General features: G+C 48.9%; 1 protein-coding gene across 1 annotated transcript in view; it reads left to right on the top strand.

The window, feature by feature from the left end:
* The window catches only part of LOC135405841 (zinc finger protein 239-like), a 264,939-nt gene that overhangs the window by 131,593 nt on the left and 107,305 nt on the right, over positions 1-26,041 (top strand). The window lies entirely within an intron of this gene.

Raw genomic sequence — 26,041 nt, 5'->3', positions numbered from 1 at the left:
GTTACCATGGCAACCATCATATGTTCCCATCGTGTGCTGGGTTAAAAGTAAACCGGAGGGAGAAATGAACCCACCCGAGGGACTACAAGTCAGACTTATAATTTACTGAGAAGATTACAATAAATACAGTGATACAGAGAAAACTGGTTTTAACCCACAAAAATAGCTGTATAAGCCAGCAGCCTGGGACAAGAACAGAACAGTGCTGAGCACCACGTGGCCCCCAGGGTGCAAAGGAAAAGGAAAGGAAAAGCTGTTGGTGTAGATGATGGTGGCAGTTGTGTTGAGGTAATGATGGCAGTCCTGTGGAGAGTGCCAATCCCAGTCCTGTTGGAGTTCTGGTCCTCCTCTCCATCCCACGAGTGGTAGCAGAAGTCCCCAAAGCCCAAGAGTAAATGTGCTCAGGTTCAGGTGGGGATGTGCAGCACCTCCCCCAGGGCAGGGAGTTTCACAATGGGCGATTTAACTCTGTGAGTCCCGGGGTATTTTTGGAGTGTGTGATGGTCTGGGTGTTGCAGCTGCCTGTTCTGCCAGTCCAAGGCGGCCCATTGGCAGAGATGACCCCTCAGGCTGGGGGTGAAGGTGCTAATGCCTCCCCGAGGGGAGTTATCCCAGCTGAGTCCTGGGTGTGAAGACAAAGGAACACTCCTTGCACAGTTCTTTCCCAGCCAGCTGGTAGGCTGAGGTGTCAGGTGGTCCCTGGGCAGCTGCTGCAACGGATCCATTGTTAAGAGTCCATCAGAAATGCCACAGAGGGTGTAGAATACACAGTTTTGGTTGTAGCCACACAGTGATAAACTGGTCCCGATTCTTGCAACTAGGAGAGATTGCTAGGGTTGGTTGCCATGGCAACAATCATACACTCCCATTGCAACGGTCAGTTACAATGGCAACCATCATTCATTCCCATTGCTGTGGTTGGTTACCATGGCAACCATCACACATTCCCATTGCTACAAACAGTTACCATGGCAACCATCATACATTCCCGGTGCTATGGTTGGTTACCATGGCAACCCTCATACAGTGCCATTGATACAGTCAGTTGCCATGGCAAACAGCAGAGATTTTCATTGCTATGGCCGGTTACAATGGCAACCATCACACATTCCTTTTGCTACAGTCAGTTACCATGGTAACCATCATACAGTCCCATTGCTATGTCAGTTACCATGACAACCATCACACATTCCCATTGCTATGGTCAGTTACCATGACAACCATCATACATTTCCATCACTACGGTAGTTTACCATGGCAACTATCATAGTTCCCACTCCTACGGTCAGTTACCATGGCAACCATCACACATTGCCATTGCTACGGTCAGTTACCATAGCAACTGTCATACTTCCCACAGCTATGATCAATTACCATGGCAACCAGCATACATTCCCATTGCTATGGTTGGTTACCATGGCAACCAGCATACATTCCCATTGCTATGGTCGGTTACCATGGCAACCATCATGCATTCCCATTGCTACAGTCGGTTACCATGGCAACCATCAGACATTCCCATTGCTACAGTCGGTTACCATGGCAACCACCATACATTCCCATTGTTACCGTCAGTTACCATGCAAACCATCACACATTCTTCTTTGCCATGGTCAGCTACCATGGCAACCATCGTACATTCCCATTGCTATGGTCAGTTACCATGGAGCCATCATACATTCTCATTGCTACGGTTGGTTACCATGGCAACCATCATACATACCAATTGCTATGGTCATTTACCATGGCACCCATCAAACATTCCCACTGCTATGGTCAGTTACCATAGCAACCATAACACATGCCAATTGCTACAGTTGATTACCATGGCAAACATCATACATTCCCGTTGCTAAGGTCAGTTATCATGACAACCATCATACTTCCCACCAGCACGATCGGTTACCATGGCAACCATCAGACATTCCCATTGTTACCTCAGATACCATGGCAACCATCAGACAGTCCCATTGCTACAGTCAGTTACCATGGCAACCATCAGACATTCCCGTCACTACAGTTGTTACCATGGCAACTATCACACTTCCCACTGCTATGGGCAGTTCCATGGCAAACATCAAACAGTCCCATTGCTACCGTCAGTTACCATGGCAACCATCAGACAGTCCCATTGCTACCTCAGTTACCATGGCAACCATCAGACAGTCCCATTCCTATGGTCAGTTACCATGACAACCATCAGACATTCCCATTGCCATGGTCAGTCACCACAGTGTCCTGGTTAGGGAGCAGAGGGGACAGTTTAGCGTCTTGTGGGTGTCACCAAGTTATTTATCCTGTACCATCCATGCCATCCCTAGGGCTGTGCTTCCAGCAGGAAAAGCCGGGGCTCTGCACCGCAACTGCTCCATCCTACCCCGCTCTCTGCAGGGCAGGGACTGTCAGCATCACTCCTGTGCTCCCCGTCCTCTGCCCCACTGCTCCCCCTCACGTTTTCCCCAAATCGGGACGATGGACCTTTGGTGCTGAAAGGGGAAACCACGACGGGCCGTGGTGCTGAACCAAAGCTCTGAGCAGGACGGGGCGGTTGGGGGGCAGCCTCAGCCCCCTCAGCCCTCGGGTTGGGAGGAGAAGAGAGGAGCCAGCTCGGGACTGAGCCCAGGGAGCGGCTGCGCCACACGGCCGGGACGACCCAGCTCCCGGGGCTTGGCTTGTCCTTGGTTCTCCTTGTTGTTGGGCTGAGGGGTTGGACACGTTACCCTTGGGAGCTCCCCCACCGCATTGCCTTTGTCCGGGGGCACCGCACGGACACGTCGCTTGGGGAGCACCCAGCATCTTCTCTGTGTGCCCGGTGGTGACCCCTTTTGGGAGTGAAACACCTTCTCTTTCTGGATACTTTTGTTGGTGATATTGCTGTTGTGACTGTGCGTGTCTTATTCCATTGCTCTGTGCTTTTAGTGAATTGTTATCTCCACCCAGAGTCTCTGATTTTTTGTCCCTCCCTCACCAGAAGGGCCGTGGGAAAGGGAGTGACTTATGTGAATTTTAATTTCCTGATGGTGCTAAAACCACCACACCTGCCATGCACCAGGAAAGAGGGAATGATGCAGTGGGTGCTGGGACCTGCCAACATTGGGATGCACATTTAGCAAAGGCCACCTGGTCACTCAGCACTGGGGGATGTGCCAATCGGGCTGGCCCTGTCCAATCCAAGTTTTTACGTGCCATGTGTTGCAAAGCAATTTAAATTAGTAGTAGAATGGCTAAGGCTTAGTAGGAGAGTAGGCCTAGAAAGCAACACTCTAAAGTAGTGAGTTAGCAACTTTGTTTGTGGAAACCATAATCAAAGGATCTAGTCAAGCATGTATATAACGATTTGTTACCTAGGATGTGGTAAAGGTCTGTTAAACAGTTTCTAGGGGTAAGACAACTTAAGAAGATTTATGATTAGAGTAGATGATTATTAATTGTTATTGGTATGAAGTATGAGCTTGTTTGTAACTGCACCTGGTTTGCTGTGGAAACTGTAACTGTTTTGCTGTGGAAACTGCACGTAAACTTGTTTGTGTATAAAAGCTGAACTGAGAATGAGGGTCGTTGGAATCCTGACTTGGGGCGTTAGCCCGCAGGTTCCCGGGGCCCCGAATAAAGCACCGCATAAACCAGCACTCTGTTGGTTTGTGTTTCTTTTGGATTACGGGCAACAGTTTTCTGGCGACCCAGGTATGGGACTCCGGGGGTAGCTGGGGCGGCTCACGAGCTGATCCACTCCATGCCGGCAACCAGGTGATTTCTGGGGAGACATCGACCCGTGTCCGACCCTGCACCCGCCGGACAACCATCCAGGTAAGCCCGGAGGTGCTTTATTCTTTTAGGTTGTTGGTTGGGAGCCTGCCTATAAGACGGGACCGTGAGTTTCCCGCTGGGTTGGGCTAAAGGTACCTCGGTTGGGAAGCCTAGGCGCTGGTCGTAAGACGTAGTGAAAGCCGCGCTGTACCAGCACTCGCCACTCAGAGGGAGAATTGGCGAGTTGGTTTTGGTTCTGGTTTTGGTTTTGGAATATGTAATTGGTTTATATTGTTGTGTTATTGCGCTGGTCGTAAAACGTATTGGTTTATATGTTGTGTTCTTGTGAATTTGATTTTGAATTCAGACTGTGGTATATGTGTGTGTGTGTGAGTCAGTATGATGCCATTTAAAACCTTTAGGGCATTATCTTGTGCAGAAAATAATATCCCTAGCGATTCTCCGCTTGGTTGTTTGTTAAAACATTGGAAGGAAGGAAATTTCGGACGAGAGTTAAGCAGGAAACAATTGATTGATTATTGTAATAATGTATGGCCTCAATATGAGACAGAAGGAATGCAGTGGCCTAGGAATGGTTCATTGACTTTGGAAATTATAACCCCCTTGATGCGATATTTACGAGAGAATGAGATGTGGGATGAAATACCGTATCTAGATTTGTTTTATTATTTAGAACATAACACTGAATGGCAAAAGGAATGTGGTATGTTAGTATTGAAAGAATTGGAACTGGATGATGATAAATGTAAAAAATGTCAAGAGCAGAGTATATTGATATTGAAAGGATTGGATGATAAATATGAGCGGAAAATACGGTTTTCAGAACCAGAGGAGGATGTGTCTTTGTTAGTCTCCCCCGGTAGAACTCCAAGTGCGCCCCCGGGAGATAGTCTCCCTTCACGTGTGAAGGCACGGTCACCCTCCATGCCCCCATTAGAATCGTCCTCGGATGAGGAAGAAACGAAAGGACGAGGATGTGATTTTGATAGAACTCCGCTAGCAGAGCGAACTCGGAAGGGGTGAAAAGAAAGGGGAAGGAGTAGAGAAAAGAGACGGGGAGGGGGAAGGGAGGCAGACGGGTCGCTCTCACCCCCTAGATTGATGGCCCCTTTGCGGGAGGCAATTGGAGCGGACGGGGGAAAAGTCATGGTAAAAGTTCCTTTTTCACCTAGTGATTTATTAATTTGGAAACAGTCAGCTGGAACATATAGAGAAAACCCGGAGCGGGTGGCTCGTATTATAAAAATGGTTATAAAAACTCAAAATCCAGACTGGAATGACTTACAAGTATTGTTAGATACGATTCTGGATTCAACAGAAAAGGAAATGGTATTAAGGTGATGGTAGAAAAAGCGAAAGAAAGAATTCGAACTTTGCCCCGGGGGGTGCGGGGAACCGTGAATGATTTTGTACCGCGGGAGGATCCCGAGTGGGATCCAAATGACGACAGAGATTATAAAAGGTTAAGAATTTATCAAGAATTATTGGTAGAAGGAGTACGAAGTGGGATACCAAAAACGTTGAACTGGTCAAAGTTATACTCAGTAAAGCAAGATAAGGGGGAATCCCCTTCAGCCTTTTTGGAGAGGTTAAAAGAGACAGCTCGGAAATATACAGATTTAGATGTTGAAGCTGAATCAGGGAAATTGCAATTAGCATTGGTTTTTATGGGACAATCACAAGAAGATATTAGGAAGAAATTTCAGAAGTTGGAGGGTGCGGAGACAAGAGATTTGGAAAAATTATTAGAAGTGGCATGGAAGGTGTATAATAATAGAGAAAAGGAAGCTACTAAGAAGCAGCAGACAAGCTTGTTAGCACTTCTGCAAGCTTCAGGAGGAAACAATGGGGCCAGTAACCGTAGAGGAAGAGGTCGTGGTAATAGGGGAAGGGGAGGAATGGGTAGAGGATTTAACAATCAGTCGGGATTTGGAAATCAATATGGGGGAGGACGTGGTAGGATAGGACCAAATCAATGTGCTCTTTGTAAAGGACAAGGACATTGGAAAAACGAATGCCCACTGAATGCTGGAAATGGAATGAATCCGTGGAGTCCCCAAAGCTTTGCAAATCCACAAAACCCTGTTGGTATGGGCACGCCACAAGGTGTCGCCCAAGCATTTATGTTAGGGAATTACCCAGGTCAAAGCTGGCTAGATCGAGACTTAAAGGTTGTTTTAGAAGTAGAAGGAGAGCCGACGGAATTTAGGATAGATACTGGAGCTAGTTTTTCGGCAATGAATAAATTGATGGGGCCACTAAGCGACTCAACTGCATGGGTGGTAGGAGTTTCCGGACAGGTAGAGGAAAAGGCGTTTCTGCGACCCTTAGATATCAAATTTAGAGGAAAAGAGCTAGACCATCAATTTTTGTATATGCCTAACAGTCCTGAATGTTTACTAGGAAGAGATTTGCTTTCAACCTTACAAGCTAAAATTATATTTGAAAAAGGGAGAGTCAAACTGGAAATTCCGGAAGAGAATCTAGCAAAAATTTTTGTTGTGAAAGAAGTAGAAAAAGAAGAGATACCTCAGGAAATAGAACCAGCTGTAGTGCCTTGGGTATGGGAAACAGGGGTCCCTGGAAAATCCAAAGCTGCTACCCCAGTTAGAATAGAATTAAAAGAAGGAGCACGACCCGTTAGAGTGAGACAGTACCCAATTAGTTTAGAAGCCAGGAAAGGAATAGCCCCCATGATCACACAGTTTTTAATTTTAGGGATATTAAAAGAATGTGAGTCAGAATTTAATACTCCCATTTTTCCGATAAAAAAACCAAATGGTAAGTATAGGTTAGTGCAAGACTTAAGAGCAGTAAACCTTATCACAAAAGATATCCACCCGGTTGTAGCTAACCCTTACACCTTGTTAACATCTGTTTCTGAGAGATTTCAGTGGTTTACAGTGATTGATTTAAAGGATGCCTTCTTCTGCATACCACTGGCACGGGAAAGTTGGAAAATCTTTGCCTTTGAATGGGAGAACCCAGAGACTGGACGAAAGCGACAGCTTACTTGGACTTGGTTACCACAAGGATTCAAATGCTCACCCACGATATTTGGTAATCAGTTAGCAAAGGAACTTGAAGAATGGAAGACCACTCAGGTAAAAGAATCTCCTTTTTCATATATAATACTTCAGTATGTTGATGACATCTTTTTGGGAGCTGAAGACCAGGGACTTTGCCGTCAATTAACCATTGAACTGTTAAACATGCTGGGACAAGCAGGCTATCGAGTTTCAAAAGAAAAAGCACAACTAGTAAAACAGAAAGTTATTTATTTGAGATGTGAAATCTCTCAGGGAATCCGGCGCTTAGGAACAAATAGGGTTCAAGCAATATGTGCTATCCCTGTGCCCCGAAATAATCAGGAATTAAGATCTTTTTTAGGAATGGTCGGGTGGTGCAGACTGTGGATTCCCAACTTTGGACTAACTGCCAGACCCTTATATGAGGCAGTAAAGGAGCCCAAGCTGACCTGGGGGACGAAGCAAGAGAAAGCGTTCCAGGAATTGAAAAGAGCCCTCCAGGAAGCACCTGCCTTGGGACTGCCGGACCCAACCAAGGAATTTCAGCTCTACGTCTGCGAGAGACAACGAATGGCTTTAGGAGTCCTCACTCAGCGACTAGGATCCTGGAAGAGACCGGTTGGGTATTTCTCCAAACGGCTAGACGCAGTAAGTGGGGGATGGCCAGGGTGTCTCAGAGCTGTGGCAGCGACGGTCATTTTAATACAAGAAGCACGAAAATTGACTCTGGGAAAACACATGGTAGTGTACGTGCCCCACATGGTCATAACAGTTTTAGAACAAAAAGGGGGGCATTGGCTCTCATCTAGCCGTATGTTGCAGTATCAAGCCTTGTTAAGAGAACAAGATGATGTTGAACTGAAAATCACTAACCATCTCAACCCAGCAGAATTCCTTAGGTCTACACAGGAAGAAGGTATCCTGGAGCATGACTGTGTAGAGACCACTGAACAAGTCTACGCGAGCAGAAGAGACTTGAAGGACGAACCATTGACAGATCCTGACTGGGAGCTGTACACCGACGGATCTAGCTTTGTGGAGAATGGCCTCAGGTATGCTGGGTATGCAGTGGTCACTGAACAAGAAGTGATAGAAGCAAAAGCACTACCCCCAGGTACGTCTGCACAAAAGGCCGAAATATGGGCATTGGTGAGAGCTTTAATATTAAGCCAAGGAAAGAGAGTTAATATATGGGCTGACTCCAAATATGCTTTTGGGGTAGTTCATGTTCACGGAGCACTCTGGAAAGAGAGAGGACTTCTTACTTCTCAAGGGACAACGATTAAACATCGGGAAGAAATTTTACAATTGCTAGAGGCAATACACAAGCCCTCAGCAGTGGCAATAATGCATGTTAAAGGACATCAGATTGATCTCGGACGAGAATTTCAAGGTAATCGACAGGCTGACCAAGCGGCTAAACAAGCCGCAAGAGAAGTATGGACTCAGATGGTTCTTTTGCCTGTTCGAAATAATCCAGCAATAGCATATATGGAAGAAAAACCACATTATTCACAGGAAGATGAGAAATTAGCTCAAATGACAAATGCAAGGAAAAATGTTAAAGGGTGGTATATTTCCCCCATAGGACAAGTAATTTTACCTGTCAGAATAATGAAAGCAGTGCTTGAAACAGAACACAATAAGTGCCAGTGGGGTGCAGAAACATTGGTAAAATTTTTGAAAAATGAGGTTCTCTCAAACCAGATGTTAACACTAGCGAAAAGGGTAAATGCAATGTGTCCTATGTGTATAAAGAATAACCCAGTGGTCAGGAAGCAGGTGCAGATGGGAAAATTACAAATAGGTCAGTTACCGGGAGATTACTGGCAAGTAGATTTTGCTGAGTTGCCTAAGGCCCAATCCTATAAGTATTTGTTAGTATATGTCTGCACCTTTTCAGGATGGCCTGAGGCTTTTCCTTGTAGGACTAATCAGGCAAAGGAAGTGGTAAAAACTCTCTTGAGAGAAATCATTCCAAGATTTGGAGTTCCCCTAGGGTTGTCCTCTGATCGAGGACCACACTTTATAGCAGGGATAGTACAAGATGTGTCGGTTGTATTAGGAATAACATGGAATCTCCATACGCCATGGAGACCACAGTCTAGTGGACAGGTTGAAAGGATGAATCAGACATTGAAAGGTCAATTGAAGAAAATCTGTCAGGAAGCAAAGATTCCGTGGCCCCAAGCAGTATCCATTGCCCTGTTGAGAATTAGGATCAAACGAAGGGAGAGAATAGGAGTAAGTCCATACGAGATATTGTATGGCAAACCCTATCATGCAGCTACCTACCAAGGGGATCCTCATATAGTGGGTGATCAAGCAGTGTTTAATTATGTGTTATCTTTAAACAAGACTCTCACAGCCCTCAGAGGAGCGTTGCAGTGGAATCGACCTTTGCCCCTGGAGAATCCAGTGCATGACATTTCTCCAGGAGATAAGTCTATGTGAGAAACTGGTCGGTGGAGCCGCTGAAAGAAACATGGGATGGTCCTCGCCAGGTGATAATGACGACCTACACGGCAGTAAAGGTCGAAGGAATCGACAGCTGGATCCATTATACCCGGGTCAAGAAGGTTCCAGTCTCGTGGTCGGTAGAACCTCTCTCACCCACAAGGATGGTATTTCGAGCCAACCATTGAGGATCGTAGTGTTCCTGGGGTTGATAAGTTTAGCAGAGACCACCGTGAGGATTGAGACCCCGGATCCTTATTTATTTGTACCAGAACACACTGATGTAAATTTAACTTGTCTGTTTTCAGATGACCAGGGAGCTGAATTAAGGGATGTCCACGTCAAGTGGAGATGGAGAGATCAAGATCAAATCATGACAGAAGGAGTGACAACAGTTTGGGATGCTACACAACAAAAAGGTTACACCGTTCTGCAGGTACCCGAAGTGTCCAAAGCTATGGAAGGGACATATATGTGTGTAGTTTGGATTTGGGAAAGTTTTGATTATGGACATATAGAAATACAGACAATAAACACAACTCAGAAAACGGTGACCAAAGTGCGAGTTTTACCCCCTAGGAAACAATCAGACATGTGGGATGGTCCTCCCTTAAAAATCAATTGTACCTTCCAATTTGATGATTGTCGAAAATCAGTTAAAGTAAAGTGGTGGAAATTGAATATGGCAAATCAATCTTGGGAATCACAAAGTCAAGGAGTTAACTGGTGGTCAAATAGTAAGGGAGGTAAAGGGTGGCTAAATATTTCTAATCCCAGAATCGGAAAGACAGAAGGTACATTTCTTTGTGTGATCTCATGTGGAGAAGAAAAAGATCACGGGATAAGGACAGCAGTAGCCGTACCACATCAAGGAGTAAGAGTCAGACCAGAACACAGTGTTTACCCGGCCCAGGAAGGAAGAGATCTGATTCTAAGTTGCAAAATTCCAGAAGGACAGTATTTTGAATATGGGTGGTGGTTTAAGGGACGAAACTTGAAAGTTGGAAAAAGACATCAGATTGAGAAGAGAGCAGATGCAATAGTTTTGAAAATCAAAGAAATACGAAGAGGAGAAGATGAAGGCCAGTATACTTGCTGGATAAGTAGAGATGACTGGTGGGATACTGGAATTACTGCCATCCACGTAAGGACTGAAAGAATAACCCGACAAGTAAGTAACCTACAGATTCCAGATAGAGAAGTAGAACAAGAAAACCTAGTTGTAGGCCTAATTCATGATTTTGGGAAAGTACAGAATGTCACAAAAATCACTGCATGTCTCCCTATGCCTCATGCTGCAGGAGACCCAATCCCATGGGGAATAATTCCAGTACCAGAAATCCCCAGAATGTTTAAGAATACTACATGGAATTGCAGATTTGTAACTAGAACATGGAATGAAATGACAGATGCATGTTTATTGAGAGACAAAATGACTAAAAAACAATGTGAACAGATGCCTGGATATTTTCGTTGGGTAGAAAGTGGGAAAATTGGAAAGTTAGAAGGAAATTGTTTGATCTCAGGTTCAGTAACACACCCATGTTCTAAAGTACAAGCTCAAATAAAACGAGAAAAACAAGAAGAAGTGTGTCAAAATACTACTAATTCTACAACCATGGAAGAATGGCAAACACTTTGGGGACCCAGCCTACTAGAGACTTATAGTTATATTGGAAAAGTACAGTGGTGCATTCACTGGAAAGGGAAAAAGAATCAAACTTATTCTACAGGAAATAGAGGAAATCATAATTGGAGGACAGAAACACGTACAAAAGAGGATTGGAATTGTACTCGAATATACACATGTGATACCCCAGACGATGAGATAGGTTTAATGCCAGTTAAAACACTCTTGCAGTTAGGATGTGAATGTCGGGGATATAATCATACGATTAAGGGATCTGTGAAAAACATTGATTGCCGTACCACCACAGTTAGGAGTCCAGGAAATTTGGTGTGGGTAATGGGACATGGCCAGTGGACTACCCACATGCCCATAGATGGTCCGGTTGTACCTGTCACACTAGGGATACCTACTCTCTGTCCATTCTGGAAGCAGGATAAGTTAACATCAGTAGAAATAAAACCACGAAGGAAAAGAGAAATTAGTAAAGATATTGATGACCTGGGGTTGGGAGATTGGCATGAACCTTCAGCAGGAGTTAAATTTGGATGGGCATTAGAGTCTCTGTTTACACCAATCTCAACATACCGGAACAGAGAAATGTTGTTTAAATTAATGGGACAAACTGAAAAGTTAGCAGCAGTCACTAAGAAGGGATTTAAAGATCTAAATTTACAATTACAAGCCACCTCTAGAATGACCATACAAAACCACATGGCATTAGACCTGATATTACTCAAGGAACATGGAGTTTGCGGCTACCTGCATGCAAAGGACGAGCATTGTTGTGTACACATCCCAAATGTCACTCAGGAAGTAGAAAAAGATATTAGTCAATTAGAACAAATTGACGAGAATGTTCATGAACTGCAAAAAGAAGCAGAACACAATTGGATAGGACAATTATTCAGCTCCCTAGGTCTTCATGTGTCAGGATGGATATCTTCTGTTATCCAGTACGGAATATTGATTGTGATAATTATTGTCATAGCCATAACTGTTTACAAGTGTCTTTTAGGAATGATTGTAAAAGAAGGTCAACATACGAGACGCATCATGAAAGCTATAACAAGAAAAGAAGTAATTTCACCGCAAAATGGATCACCTCCCACCTATCAAGAAACTGCAGCCTGAAGATTGCTGTATTTGAGCATCCTTGCAAGCAAAGCCTGAAGAATGCTCAAAAGGGGGGACATGTTGCAAAGCAATTTAAATTAGTAGTAGAATGGCTAAGGCTTAGTAGGAGAGTAGGCCTAGAAAGCAACACTCTAAAGTAGTGAGTTAGCAACTTTGTTTGTGGAAACCATAATCAAAGGATCTAGTCAAGCATGTATATAACGATTTGTTACCTAGGATGTGGTAAAGGTCTGTTAAACAGTTTCTAGGGGTAAGACAACTTAAAAAGATTTATGATTAGAGTAGATGATTATTAATTGTTATTGGTATGAAGTATGAGCTTGTTTGTAACTGCACCTGGTTTGCTGTGGAAACTGTAACCGTTTTGCCGTGGAAACTGCACGTAAACTTGTTCGAGTATAAAAGCTGAATTGAGAATGAGGGTCGTTGGAATCCTGACTTGGGGCGTTAGCCCGCAGGTTCCCGGGGCCCCGAATAAAGCACCGCATAAACCGGCACTCTGTTGGTTTGTGTTTCTTTTGGATTACGGGCAACACCATGGAAAGGGATAAAGTTCCTGCAGTGCACATTAAAAACATGCTGAGAAGACAGTCTGGGTTATTCCTGCTTCAGGCAAAGGGAAGTGCACCCGTGGGATTCACGTGTCTCAAGGACATGGATGCACTTGGTGGGGAAGGAGGGAAAGATGGGAAATCCAGTGTGTGCCTCGAAGGGACTGGATTTTGGGTGAGAACAGCCAAGAAATTCAGTTGTCTTACGGTGGTAACTCTCTAACTCTGCATTCTCACTGCTGTGGCCGCTCTTTGCCATGTCAGGGGTATTACAGTGAAAATCACTGAGAGAAATGAACAATGAGCTTGGAGGAGACCAGACAAGCACAGCGGTGATGGAACAAGAACTGGCTGCAAGAGGCAACAATCCCACAGTAGACAGCATTTTTCCTGCCCTGAAAGAGTATTTTGGCAGATGGAGCCTAAAATCCTGGACTAAATGAACTCAACAGACTTTCATAGACTAAGCAATGAGATCTGTGGGTTTCTATCAAATGATAGGAAAGGTGATGGTGGAATGTATTGGAAAGTGTGGGATCTGACATGGTGTAAATGGTGTGGAATAAGGGGTGGACACCAGCCTTGTCTTGGCTGTTCTTCCTAGTAGATAGAGTTAATCTTCCTATAGATTAACTACAGATTAATTCTGAGATAGAGTTAATTTTCTTCCTAACTAGAGAGTTAATTTTCTTCCTAGTAGCTGGTGCAGGGCTGTGGTTTGGGTTCCATGGGAGAACAATGTTGATCACACACTGATGGTTTGGTTGTGCTTACCCTCATCAAGGACTTTCCAGCTTCCCATGCTCTGCCGGGTGCACAAGAAGCTGGGAGGGAGCAGGGCCAGGACAGCCGACCTGGACATTCCAAAGGGATATTCCACACCACAGAACATCATTCCCAGTGGATACATGAGGAGGGGTTGTGCAGGAGGGGCAGATCACTGCTTGGGGTGTGGGGCACTGGGCAGTGTGTGTGAGCAATCGTGTTGAGCATCACTTGTTCCTCTGGGGTTTTATTCCTCTTTCTCTTTCTTTTGTCTCCCTTTTCAATACAGTTATTATACTTTTTATTATTTTCATACTTTACTTTGTTTCAGTTATTACATTTTTCTTAACCCACAGGTTTTGCCTTTTCTTGATTCTCCTCCCCCTGTCAGTGCAGGGGGAGGTCGGGGGACTGAGTGAGCAGTTCTGTGGCACTTGGCTGCTCACTGGGGTTAAACCACACAAAAAGGGAATGCACAGGAGTGGAGACCCTGCTGGGATGTGCTTTTGATATGGTTTGAAGCTGGCTCCCTGCCAAGTCTCCAAACCTTACCACCAGAAGTCGTTCCCCCCCCCCCCCCCCCCCCCCAAAACCTCAGGGAGAAGAGGGAGAAAAAAAAACTAAGAAACAAGAGAGAGACAACCAAAGTGAGATATATAAATATATTTACACTTATACACAATTAAAATATACAATTTCACAAGGGAAAGGGAAGGGGGAAGGGAAAAAAGGAACAAAACTAAAATAAAATATATAGATATCCCAATTAGTGACCCAATATCTAACAACTAAAAGAGTTAGCAAAGAAAATAGCTCACTACTCTCCTGGGACAACCGAGAGTCGCCCTGGAACGATCGCCGGCAGCCTCTGTCTCCCAAGGTCGGCAAGGCCCAACCAGGCCTCGCTCCCCAACACGGCAGATCAACAGCAGGGAACCTGCACCTCCAAAGCTGGAAGGAAAGAGCCAAGGCCTCTCCTCCTTTCTTCTTATAGTCTGGCTTACGTAAAAATCGTAGGGAATACTGGGTAAATCTGGACCCTTCCTTGGTTACAAACTGGTCACCAAGGAAGGCCCAGCCCAAACCACCACAACTTTGTATTCAGGAACTGCCCAGCACCAGCTGGATAGAGAAGGGCCAGACCTTATGTCCCTGCAGGGCTGGGATTCACTCCCTGCCCCAAAGGCCCCCAATGTGTCTGAGGAGCCCTGGGTGGTGCCTGTCCCACAACTGCTGGGAATGGGGACGGGGTCCCTGCACAGGCCCTGTGCTGTCCAAGGCAGCTGCTGCACTTGTGCTGCAGAGCCCTGGCACCTCCCCTGGCACTACAGGCCTCTGTTTGGGTACAAAATTCAGGTTCAGCTGCCCTGAATTATGTTCAGCAAGGAAGGGATGTCCAGGAGACAACTGCCATTGTACTCTAAGGATGTGTAGAAAATACCCTGATAAAGAACAGGAGAGAGACCTCCCTCCCTGCATTTGGTCAGCTGAGCACCTCTGTGGGCTGCCCTGGACAGGAGGAACAGTGACAGGTTCCCCTGTCCTACATGTGGGCACCTTCTGCCACTGAAGTTGGCCAAAGCAATGTCCCAGCAGCCTCCAAGAAGATCCCACAGCTGCTGCCCTGTCCCTAGGAACTGCTGCATTGGAGCCTGCAGTTCCCAGCAGGAATCTCGGTCACCTCTGGCCCCTCAGAAGTGACCAGGGCTTTGTGTCCCAACGGGTCACTCCTGGCTTTTGTCTTCATTCATTCCCACAGGAGGTGGGACAAGGAGTCTAAGACATTTTAAATAATTGCATGATCCACTTTGTGGGTACAAAGCTGAATTTGACACAACTCTAGCTATATATAGGGTTCAGGGAAGGGGGGACATACATTGTATTTATATTTGAGGTTGAGGGTCCAGGAAGTGCAGGGAGATATTTTTCTTCAAACAGATAAACAGCTATTTCTTTATCACAATTACAACAGGAGATGTGGCAAACAAGGTGGTAAAAGGATTTTCATGGAGGCAGCAAGTCTGCTTAATTAAAAGATAGTATAAAAATATCAGGTGGTATATGTAAACAAGCTTTCCTTGTCTGTCTTTCAATTCCATGGTTTCTGGCTAAGATAATTTCTTATCTCTGCAGTGTCATCTGCCCCAACAGGAGTCACCTGCAGGTGCCTGTTTTGGGCCCCCTGAACTGGGGCAGGAGGAATCCCACCCCATGGGAGCTGTGGAGGGAGCTGAGTGTCCTTCTGGCCCCAGGTCTGCAGAGCCACAAGGAGACACCTCTGTTGACTCAGCTGAGTCCCTTCCCTCAGTGCAGGTGAAGGAGATCCCTACTGGGCACTGTCTGGGTTCCTGTCTAATGATGGGACATGAAAAGGGGACTCTTGAACTTAACTCAGTGTCTGTTTGGAGAAATGACCCTGCTGAAAGAAGTGTCTGTGCCCAGCTGAGAGAAGGAACATCATTATTTCCTTCAGCTGTGTCCCAGCAGGGTCCCCTGGAGCCCCAGGGACACTTGGAGGGATCCCTGAAGGGCAGAAGTGCTGCCTGGGGCTGTTGCTGTGCTGCTGAGCTGGGCCGGGCTCCTGGCACACAGGGAGCTCCTGGCAAGCTCTGCCCAGGAGCAGCTCCTCTGCACAGCCCAGCAGGGCTGAGGGCACTGCCTGCAGCACCCAGGGCACAGGAGAGAAGGCAGAGAGATGAGAGGCAGCCTGGGCTGGGAGGTGACTGAGCTCTCACTGTGGGAGAAACCTTCACAGGATTTGAATGACTATTTCTCTGGCTGCAGGAAAGTTCAACTTCCCTTCCTGAAGGCATCTCCTAAAGCTGCCACATCCCACAGCTTCTAGGATCTTTCAGCAGGACTCTCCCAGTTGCTGCAGTGCAGGGGAAGTGGCCATATGGCAGAGCAGGGCAGGAGCTGCAGGCAGCAAGGGCAGAGAGGAGAAGGGAGCAGGAGGTTCAAGGGATCCTGGGGTGGGAGGACAGGGCAGAGCTGCTCAGGGGAGGAACCTTCCCAGCCCTTTGCCATGATCAGGCTCTGGCTGCAGAGCAGTGCAGGTGAGTTCCTGTAAGTGCCTCTCCCAGCTGCCAAATGCCAGCAGTGGCAGGAGCTGCCAGGATGGCTCTGCTGGATTTGCTGGGGTGTAGCAGGAGAAGCTGCTGCAGAGCAGGACTTGCTGCTGCCCCCTCAGAGGCCCAGGGCCAGAAGGTTCCCTGTGGCAGGGCTGGCTGTGGGGTGGGAAGGTGGGGGTGCAGCCAGGGGTGCCCAGGGCTGTGGTGCAGAGCAGGGTCCTGCCCCCAGGGCTCTGTGTGCTGGGGCAGGGACTCTGCTGCCTGCCAGGGTCAGCTCTCAGCCCGGCCAAGGAGCTGCCACGGGGCTGGGGGAGAAGGGGTGGGTGGAAGGAGTGACCCCTCAGGGCAGGGCAGGGCAGGGCTGGGCAGGGCTGGGCAGGGCCCTTCAGCTGCAGGCTCAGGGCTCCTCACAGCTTCAGCTCCACCTCCTCCATTTCCAGGGGCCCTTCTCAGGAAGCACATCCCCCCAGAACACCTCCCCCTTCCCAGCCACCACAGGCTGTCTGGGATCTGCTCTGCAGCCCCTGCCCAGGCAGAGCTACCCCTTGGCACTGGGCTGAGCATGGCTCTGGCAGCACTGGCAGGGAGCTGAGCTGGGCACAGGGAGGGGCTGCTGGCAGGAACAGCTCCTCACCCAGAGACAGGCAGGCAGGGAGAGGCAGCTGCTGCCACAAGTGCTGGGCAGGGGGATGTGGGCCCCTCCCTGCTGTCCCTGTGGCACAGACCCCTTCCCTGAGCAGCTCCTCCCTGGGCTCCTTTCCCAGCCTAAGCAGAGCCTGTGCCCTCAGGCCATGGCCCCTGGGCTGTGCATTGCCCTGCAGCAGCCAGAGCCCAGGCAAGGACAAGGCCCCCATTTCCATCTCTCACTGTGTCCCTCCTCCCTTGGCAGCTGCATTGTGGCATTTCCCTGCCATCCCCTGTTGTCTGGGCTGTTCTTCTTCTCACCATTGGCTTTTCTCAGGCAGTGCAGGGGCTTTGGGGTGGCAGGTTCCTGTCCAGACACAAACCCTTTGGGTGCTGCTGTGGGGATGTGTCTGTGGGAGCAAAATGCCCAAGTGCCCTCCAGGCAACTTCAGGACACTCAGCTGCTTCCCCGGGTGTCCTGCAGGGTGTCCTCCAGGAGGGCACAGCTCTGCCATAGTATCTCTCTGCTGCCTGGGATCCCCATGGAGAGGACACCTCGGTGGTAAGAGCCATAGAAATGCTCTGGGCAGCTGCAATGATCCCTCTGTGCAGCAGTCTGGGAGAAGAAAGAGGAGATCCTAATCAGGCACCCTGAGAAAAGACAAGGAGTCCGTCAATCTGCTCTTTCAGCCCAGATTCCTCTGCTCCCAGAAAGGCCCTGTCTCTTTTTAAGGGAGCTCCTTAGTGTGATCCTCCCTCAGCTCCAAGCTGCCAGCGAGGGGCAGCTGAGAACAGGAGTGATGGCCAGCGTAGTTCTTCTCTCTGCACTGAGACCATCCCTTTGCCTCCCAGGACCCACGAGATTTCACTTGGAGAACATTAGAAACGTCAGGGATTTCAGCCATCCAAATTCACTTCTAAATGTGCCAAGTGAAACTGTAACAAAACTACAGCAAATCCCCTCAGCTCTGCTCTGCAGTTGGGCAAACTGTGAACAGCAGGGCTGGAAACGCTTTGATGTGTCACAGGCTTTGATGTGTCACAGGCACATTTAATCTCGGATCACCCCGTGTTCCGAGTTGCCTCTCACAGCAAGGAGGATTCCTCAGGAGCCTGTCACAGGGTCCCTGCTCTCAAAGCCAGCAAAACCCAGAGCTCAGGGGAGAGGGATGCAGAGAGGTCTTCCTAAAAAGAGAGACACATTTTGCCAATAGAGTCTGACCTGACTCAGTCCTGCCTTTTCCTCCTCAACAGAAAACCACACCCTGAGGCAGCCCCAGAGCTGGAGGCAGCACTGCAGGAGGGGTCTCAGCTGAGCGGAGCAGAGGGGCAGAACCCCCCTCCCCTGCTGCCCACGCTGTGGGATGAGCCCAGGACACGGGGGGTTGTGGGCTGTGAGCTCCCATTGCTGGCTCCCATCCTGCTTTTCATCCCCCACTATCCCCATGGCCTTGGATGCAGGGCTGCTCTCCATCCCTTCAGCCCCGAGCCTGGCCCTTGACATCTGGGGGCATTTGACACCCGCTGGCTCCTTTGATCCCCTTTCCCATCCCTCCCAGAGCACAGGGAGGTCCAGGTGCTCCAGGGGCTGCCCCGTGTGCCCCCTGCCTGTCCCAGCCCCCAGCAGGGACATTCCACGATGCCCCAACCTGCACTGCTCAGGATGCACATGGAGGGGGTGAAGGGGATCTCGTGTGCAGAGACCCCCAGGAGCCCCCTGAGCCTCTCTGCTCATGGCAGGGGAGTGGCCAGAGAGGCACCGGGTGTGCAGGGGCTGGAGAAGGAGGGGACATGGACATGGGAATGCAGGCATGGAGATGGGAACACACACATGGAGATGGAAACACACCCATGGAGATGGGAACACAGACATGGAGATGGGAACGCAGGCACAGAGATGGGAACACACACATGGAGATGGAAACACACACATGGAGATGGGAACACACACATGGAGATGGGAACACACCCATGGAGATGGGAACACAGACATGGAGAGGGGAACACACCCATGGAGATGGGAACACACCCATGGAGAGGGGAACACACACATGGAGATGGGAACGCACACATGGAGATGGGAACACACACATGGAGATGGGAACACACACATGGAGATGGGAACACACACATGGAGATGGGAACACACACATGGAGATGGGAACACACACACAAGATCAAGCAGAGTAGCTTTGCTGAAGGGATTTATTGATCATTCAGGGGAAATGCCCCTGGGCTCTGAGGGAAAGCAGGGGGTTCTTCCAGGGATGATCATCTCCTCATGGTGCTGGAGGGGGACAGGGCACGGGTGTCACCACCAGGCCTGAAAGACAGAGCCACAAACATCACCCTAAAGTCCACTGCAACATGAGAGGGGCCTTGTCCTGACCCCTCTCCCTGCAGGCACTGCTCACCTCAGCCATCCAGGGATGCAGCCACGCCTTTCTCACCAACAAGACCCAGCACCTTCTCAACCACAGGGGGCTGGGGACAAAGACAGGCTCAGAGACACCCTGGGTGCAGTGGGATGTATTGGGAGCCTGGGGGGAGAAATGGGATCCTTGGGAAGGTGCACTGGGGTATACTGGGGCAGACTGGGATGGTCAGAAGTGTCATGGCCATGTGAGGGGAGGACCCGACTCAGGCAGAACTCCTGGTACCCACCTGAGCCATCTTCAGGATCCCAACGTCCACTAAACCCACCTGGAGAGAGACCAGGAGCCCTGGCTGGTCACTGGGATGTCCCCGGTGCCAGCGAGGGATGGGGGGACCAAAGTGTCCCCCAGTTCCCAGACTGGATGCCCTCCAGTCCCCCCGGCCCACTCACCTCCCGCAGATCATTCTGGGTTTCTGCCAAGAGTGCCTGGGCAAGGGGAGCAAAGGTTTAAGCAGGATTGGCCCCTGTGGGGCTGGGGGAGGAACACGGGTGTCCCCAGCCCCCCCAGCCCAGGGCTGCCACCCGTCTGAAGGGGAAAATCCCTTCTGCTCCCCCTGCTCCCACTGCACCCAGTTTCACCTCCAACCCCTGTGCCTGCAGGGCCCAGGGTGGGGATGGAGACAAGGAGAGCCAGGGGAATTCAGGGCCTGCAGGAGGGTGCGGGGAGTAGGAGGGGACCCAAAGATGCTGAACTGGGGGGAACTGGGGAGCCCACGGGACTGGGATTGGGGTGTTGAAGGGGCCCTGTGTGGGATGCAGGGGAGGGGAAAGGAATTCAAGTGTAGGGACATGGGGACTGCAAGGGAGAGGCTTGGTGGGGACAGGAGGAGGAGGATGGAGGAGGACAAAAATGAGGGGACTGGGAGATGGTTGGGAGTGGAGAGGGAGTCAAGGAATGGACTTGGGAGGTACCAGGGCAGTGGCCTGGGTGAAAGGCAAAGGTCTGGAAAGAAAAGCTTTGGGAATGATCAATGGGAGGATGTTTGGGGACCCTGGGTAGAACACAGAGCAGATCCTGGGGAGGAGATGCCTGAGGGGACCAAAAAGGATGGGATGGGAGGCCCAAGGGGTGGGATTTGGGAGCACCATTGAAAGAAACAGGTGGGGGCCCTCCCAGCAATTGACAGTGGACCTCCCTTGTCAGGGATTGCTGAATGGCTTCCTGCTGTTGCATCTTTCATTTCTTATCCAAAATCACCCAAATAGTTTTCAAACAGTGCCTGCCAATGGAGCTTGAAGGCACTCGTTCCATCAAAGCCATACCTGTAATTCAGAGGCATAAGTAGAGAATGTAGATTTGTCTCTTAAGGTGCTGTCTCATTTCTACTAGATGTCAATTAGCATCATGTAAAACATGATCATTAAAATTGAAAACTCTTACCCTTCTATTTCCCTTTGAAAAATAATTCTGCTCTTAAAACTCTCACTTCTGTTTGATTGTTTAAAATCAAAATGAATGTGTGTACTAGTGGACACAGACAGGGCTCCCTCACAGAGAAGCCCATGAAGTATGGGCTGGATGAGCAGACAGCAGGCTGGTTGAAATCTGCTGGCTGGGGTGGTGATCAGGAATGCAACATCCAGCTGGAGGCCAGTGATCAGCAATTCCTGGTGAACATCTTCATTGATGATCTGGATGATGGGATATAGTGCTCAAGTTTAATGGAGCTGATGAGTTTACATTCCGACTGCAAGGAACATGTTTTCACATCTGAAGCAGGGGATGGGAAACCAGAGACTCACTGTGAACACCCAATGATTTCCAGAGCCTTTCCAGAGCATTTCATTCAAATCCGGGAATTTTGGATTAAAAAATCATGGTGCTCCTCCATTACTCTGGAAAGGGGACCCTGGTCTGTCAGGAGTGAGGACATTGCTGAATCTGAAAGCTGAAGAAGACAACAAGAAATGTGTGACCCTCCAGAGGATGCAAGCCCTGGATGAAGTTGTCAAGAAGTTCACACCCAATGCCTTTTGAGTTTTACTGTTGTGTCTAAACATTTACTGTAGTTTTTCCCTTGTTTGTCCCCTGAAATTGTTTGATGAAAAATCCCCTTGATGTCTGTATCCTTAGACCCCGCTCCCCGATTGGCCAAAGTTTGCTGCATTGCAGTATTTCCTTTTTTGGCCACCCTTTCCCTAAAATGGATAAACCCTACCCCTTTTTCCCTTATCTAGTTACACTTTGCATGCTGGGGTCCCATCTGGGGTGCCAAGAAGAGCTGTGCTTTGGGACCAATTACCTCTGAAGCTGCTTGTATGCCTTCATAGGCTGCTAAGATTTCCTTCTCCACAGGGGTGGAATTGGCCTCAGAACCTCTGTGGTTTCAGCTCCAGAAACCCAGTGGTCGCCCTCACGTCTCACCAGGCACCTTTGGCCAGAGGCTCCAGGAGGGACCTTTATCTCCAGCTGCAGAGTAGAGCACATTCTTTACCTCTGGTCCTGTCCTGACTGCTCCAACAGCCACGGCATGTGCAATCTCTTGCTTGATCTGCCTGAAAGCTTGTTGTTGTTCAGGACCCCATTGGAAATTGTTCTTTTTACGGGTCACAAAGTAAAGAGGGCTCACCATCTGGCTGTACTCTGGGATGTGCATCCTCCAGAAGCCAATGGCTCCCAGAAAAGCTTGGGTTTCTTTCTTGTTTGTGGGTGGAGCCATTGCTACAATCTTGTTGAGGACGTCTGTTGGTATCTGGTGTCGTCCATTTGCCATTTCAGCCCTAGGAACTGGATCTCTTGGGCAGGGCCCTTGACCTTACTCTTCTTGATGGCAAAACCAGCCTCGAGGAGAATCTGGATGATCTTCTGTCCTTTCTCGAAAACTTCTTCTGCTGTGTCCCCCCACACAATGATGCCATCGATGTACTGGATGGATGGATGGGGGTCACAGCATCTCGGTTCCTCCGATACTGTTGCCTGTGTACAGTTGTCGTGGCCGTTGGCACTTCTTGTCCCCAAAGCTCCAGCGATTCCTTTCGTACAACAAGGGGACCAATGCAGCACCACCTCTCCAATTTTAAGTAGCATTTTCGCTGCCTTCACCACTAGGATCATTGTCGCTGAACAATGCAGGGATGGGTTAGAGCTGATCTTGGAGTCCTTGCTACCAAACCTTGAAGGCCACCATCAAGGAAACTGGCTACTAGGCTGTGGATGTCGAAATTAAGGAAAGGAAGCAATTCGTTCCATCCATCTGAACGGTCCCTTACAGGATGTCCTAGGACAGGCACAAAACCAGCAAGAATCAGGAAAAAATTAGTAAAAAGGCCATTGTTATTATTTTTCTTTCTCCTTGTTCCTAAACAAAGCAATATTTAGATAAACAAAATCCTTCTTGGCAGCTCTCCCGGTAGTGTCCCAAAGCAATGGTGGATGCTGACAAACAAACCTGCTCTTGGCAGCTTTCCCAGACAATGTTCCCACAACAAAACCAAAGGAACCAAAACAATCCCACTTCTGACACCAAAACCATCTGTAGCCAGTTGCAGTTGGCTTCCTGCCAAACCCCACAGACTACAGAAGATTACTACGTGTAAATTTAGGGTAGAACTTAGGTGGGAGGTTCCTGTGCCACAGAGCTCTTGCCCACAGTTTCTCTTGGAAAAGAATGGAGTTCCACAGCTCATTGTTTCCATTTCAATCTTTTTGGCCTTTGACCACTCTGGAAAATCTGTACCAACCTGATGAGCAGAAGTCTTGGGCTTTACCACAGGTGTCTGGGTGGTGTTCTGAGAGCCAGACTTCTGCTCAGTCCCAAACTGATGCCAAGAGGTCCCAGGCCAGGTGAATACAGAAGTGGACTTGCAGCCAGAACTCCGCTGACAGCGCTGCTTGGGACCGCAGATTTGCTTCTGTGGCGCTCCAAAAAGAGCTTGGTGTTGGCCACTGCAAGTCTCTCAGTAGCTCTGAAACATTCACAAGCACACACAGAGTCATCTTTGGCAGGAAGGCTTTTGCAAAGTTCCCCTCCACGGCCTTGGCTACTACTCGACTTCTAAAAGCCAAGGGCATGAAGAGCGTCCAAAACCAGCACATCCTTTGATCTGAGCTTGTTCACAGGGCCTGTTTCTAAGAAATCACACCAAGTGCAAGGAGCAGCCAGTGTCACCTCCAGAAGAACTCTGGCCTACCCTGGCCTTCTCAAGGAAAGCTCAACCCTCAGACCCACTGCCAAAACAGAAGCCAAGAAAGAGCCGCCTTATTTTGGATTCACAGAATCCAACTCTCTTCTCCCAGAGGCCTCTCCTTATTCAAACAGGAAAGGGCACAAGATTCATCTTCTCTGTCACCCACGGGATGAGGAGAGGAGAGACTGGCAAAAAGACTGCCTGCTAAAACAACCTCAACTTGAAAAGACACCAATAATGCCACAGTGGTGCTGCTGTGGGGTTACTGCTGGAACTCTAAAGAGAAAGGAAGACAGGTCTGAGGAAGGGAAGGCTCTGAAGGAACTTTCCCCACAAAGATGCCACGTTCTGCTTTCACACCTGATGCTGGCCACATGCAGAAAAGGGATTTCCAAAGAAAATGCAGGAGGGAAAAGGAGTCTGTTCTTACCAGTCCAAAAAAGCAGGGACTTACCTTTCCAGTTTCTTGGCGAGGCTTTTTCTGGTTTTGGCTTCCACCAGATACAGCTCTTTGTACTTGTCCACTTCTGCCTGGGTGGATTCCTTTTGAAAAGGTCTTTCTGCTGGGTTGCTTTTTGTCCTTCCCAGTGCACGTTCCAGATCTCTAATTCTGTCTTCTAATTGTTTTTTCAGTGAGTCCACATCACTGGCTCTGATTTCTTCTAAGGTGTCCTGGTGGGCTGCCTGTGCCTGAAGGAGACAGTGCACCTTCAAGCACCACAAGAAAAAGAGAGCTCTGCCCAGCACAAAATTGCACACACCCAGTTCCAAGGGCCCAGCCTTACTCAGAGAGGCGGCTCTGCCTCCTCACTCCCAGCAGCAACCAAGGCAGAACCCAGGAGCTACCAGGGCAAACAATTCTTTGCAGTGGGAAAGAAGCCCAAATGAGCACTCTGCTTCAAAGCTACTAATGAAGAGACACTGGGGCTGTAGGACAGGGCATATCCAAAAGGATTCTTCAAAGACAAGAAGAGCTTCCACATCCACCTCCACCCCCTCCCTGCCATCCCTGGAATTTCAGTGACTTCTTTTCTGAGCACTTTCACCCCCTACAAGGACAAAGCAGCACCTGTAGGTCTGGCCATGACAGCTGCAAGTTGCCAAACCCATTCAAGGATGAGCAGTGAGAAGCAGAGCAGCCCACAGAGATCCCCCCAAGCACTGCAAAGTGGGAATCTGCCTTGGGCAGCCTTTGGATTCAGGGACCTGCCAGCACATTCCACACCTATGACAGCACTCCTGCCCAACCAGATTGCCTTCTGCCACTGCCTTCAGCAAAGACAGAAGCTAACCCACAGAATACAGGAGCAAAAGAAAAAGCCCAAACACCATGGCCACAAGAGAAGTTTACATAGTGCCTGTGGACACTGGGGAGAAAGTCACTTACTTGCAAAAACTCATTGACTTCCTGGAGTTTTTGTCTTATTTCCTGGTCTGCTTGTTCTTCCACCTCTCTTTTACACTGTTCGAGTTGGCTGCGATCCACCACGTTGGTCTCCAAATGATGGTGGAGTTTTGCCAGCTCTTCTTGCAGCTGGCATTTGTCCATGGCCAGGTTCTCGCACTCCCCACGCAGGGCAGACAGCTCTTCTTGCAAAGCCTGATTTTTGGCTTCCAGCTGCATGCACTGTTCACGTTCCCTGTCCAACTGCTGGGAAAGTTCAGCAACCTGCAGACAGAAAATAAAAAAAGGAGCTCAGTGTGGTGTAAAGGCAGTGAATTCTGGGAAAACCCCAAAAGGGGGTGCCCAGGGAGACTTTATTCATCATCTGTTGGCTCAGGACTAGACACAAAGTGCAACCAGGCTTTTCTTTTCCAGCAAGAACAGCTTTCCCATCATTTGTCATGGGATTCCTCAGCTTCCCAGCCTTTTGGAGTTCCTCATGCAAAAATGCTCCAAGCTTCTGGACTCCAAAGGAATGACTGCAAAGGCAGGAAGCCATTCTACAGGGATGCCTTCAAACCCAAGCGTGGCTCTGACAGACGCCGCTTTAGCAACGGATCCGAGTGACGAGCGGAGAAGGGATCAGAGGTTCTGTGCCACTGCTGCACAGGCACAGCAGCCTCAACAGCACTGCTGGGAACAGTCCTTCTGGCTCCCCGCCACAGGATGGGCTGAAACAGCTCCCCGTGAGCAAGAAGGGACAGATTTTCCCCTGGGAGGCCCCTGTCCTCCTTGGGCCCTGGGCAGCAACAACACTGTGGAGAAAAGCCAAACCTCAAGTGCCTCCTGCTCAGCTCGTGCCTGAGACAGGGCTCAGGGGCTGATGGTGCCCTGCCAGTGACAGCGCTGTTCCTCCCCTCTCTGCCAGGGCAGCAATTCATCTGGCACACCCAGAGGATGCTGTCACAGCCTCCCTCCAGCTGCAGCCAGGCCTGAGCTGGGCCCCACTGCTCTCAGCCCATGCACGTGGTGTCCTGCCAGGACGGCAGACCTGCCCATCCCT

The sequence above is a fragment of the Pseudopipra pipra genome, chromosome W (genome assembly GCF_036250125.1).
Source record: "Pseudopipra pipra isolate bDixPip1 chromosome W, bDixPip1.hap1, whole genome shotgun sequence".
NCBI lineage: Eukaryota > Metazoa > Chordata > Aves > Passeriformes > Pipridae > Pseudopipra > Pseudopipra pipra.
Note: the sequence above shows the minus strand (reverse complement) of the source record. Positions and strands in the feature narration are given on the sequence as shown.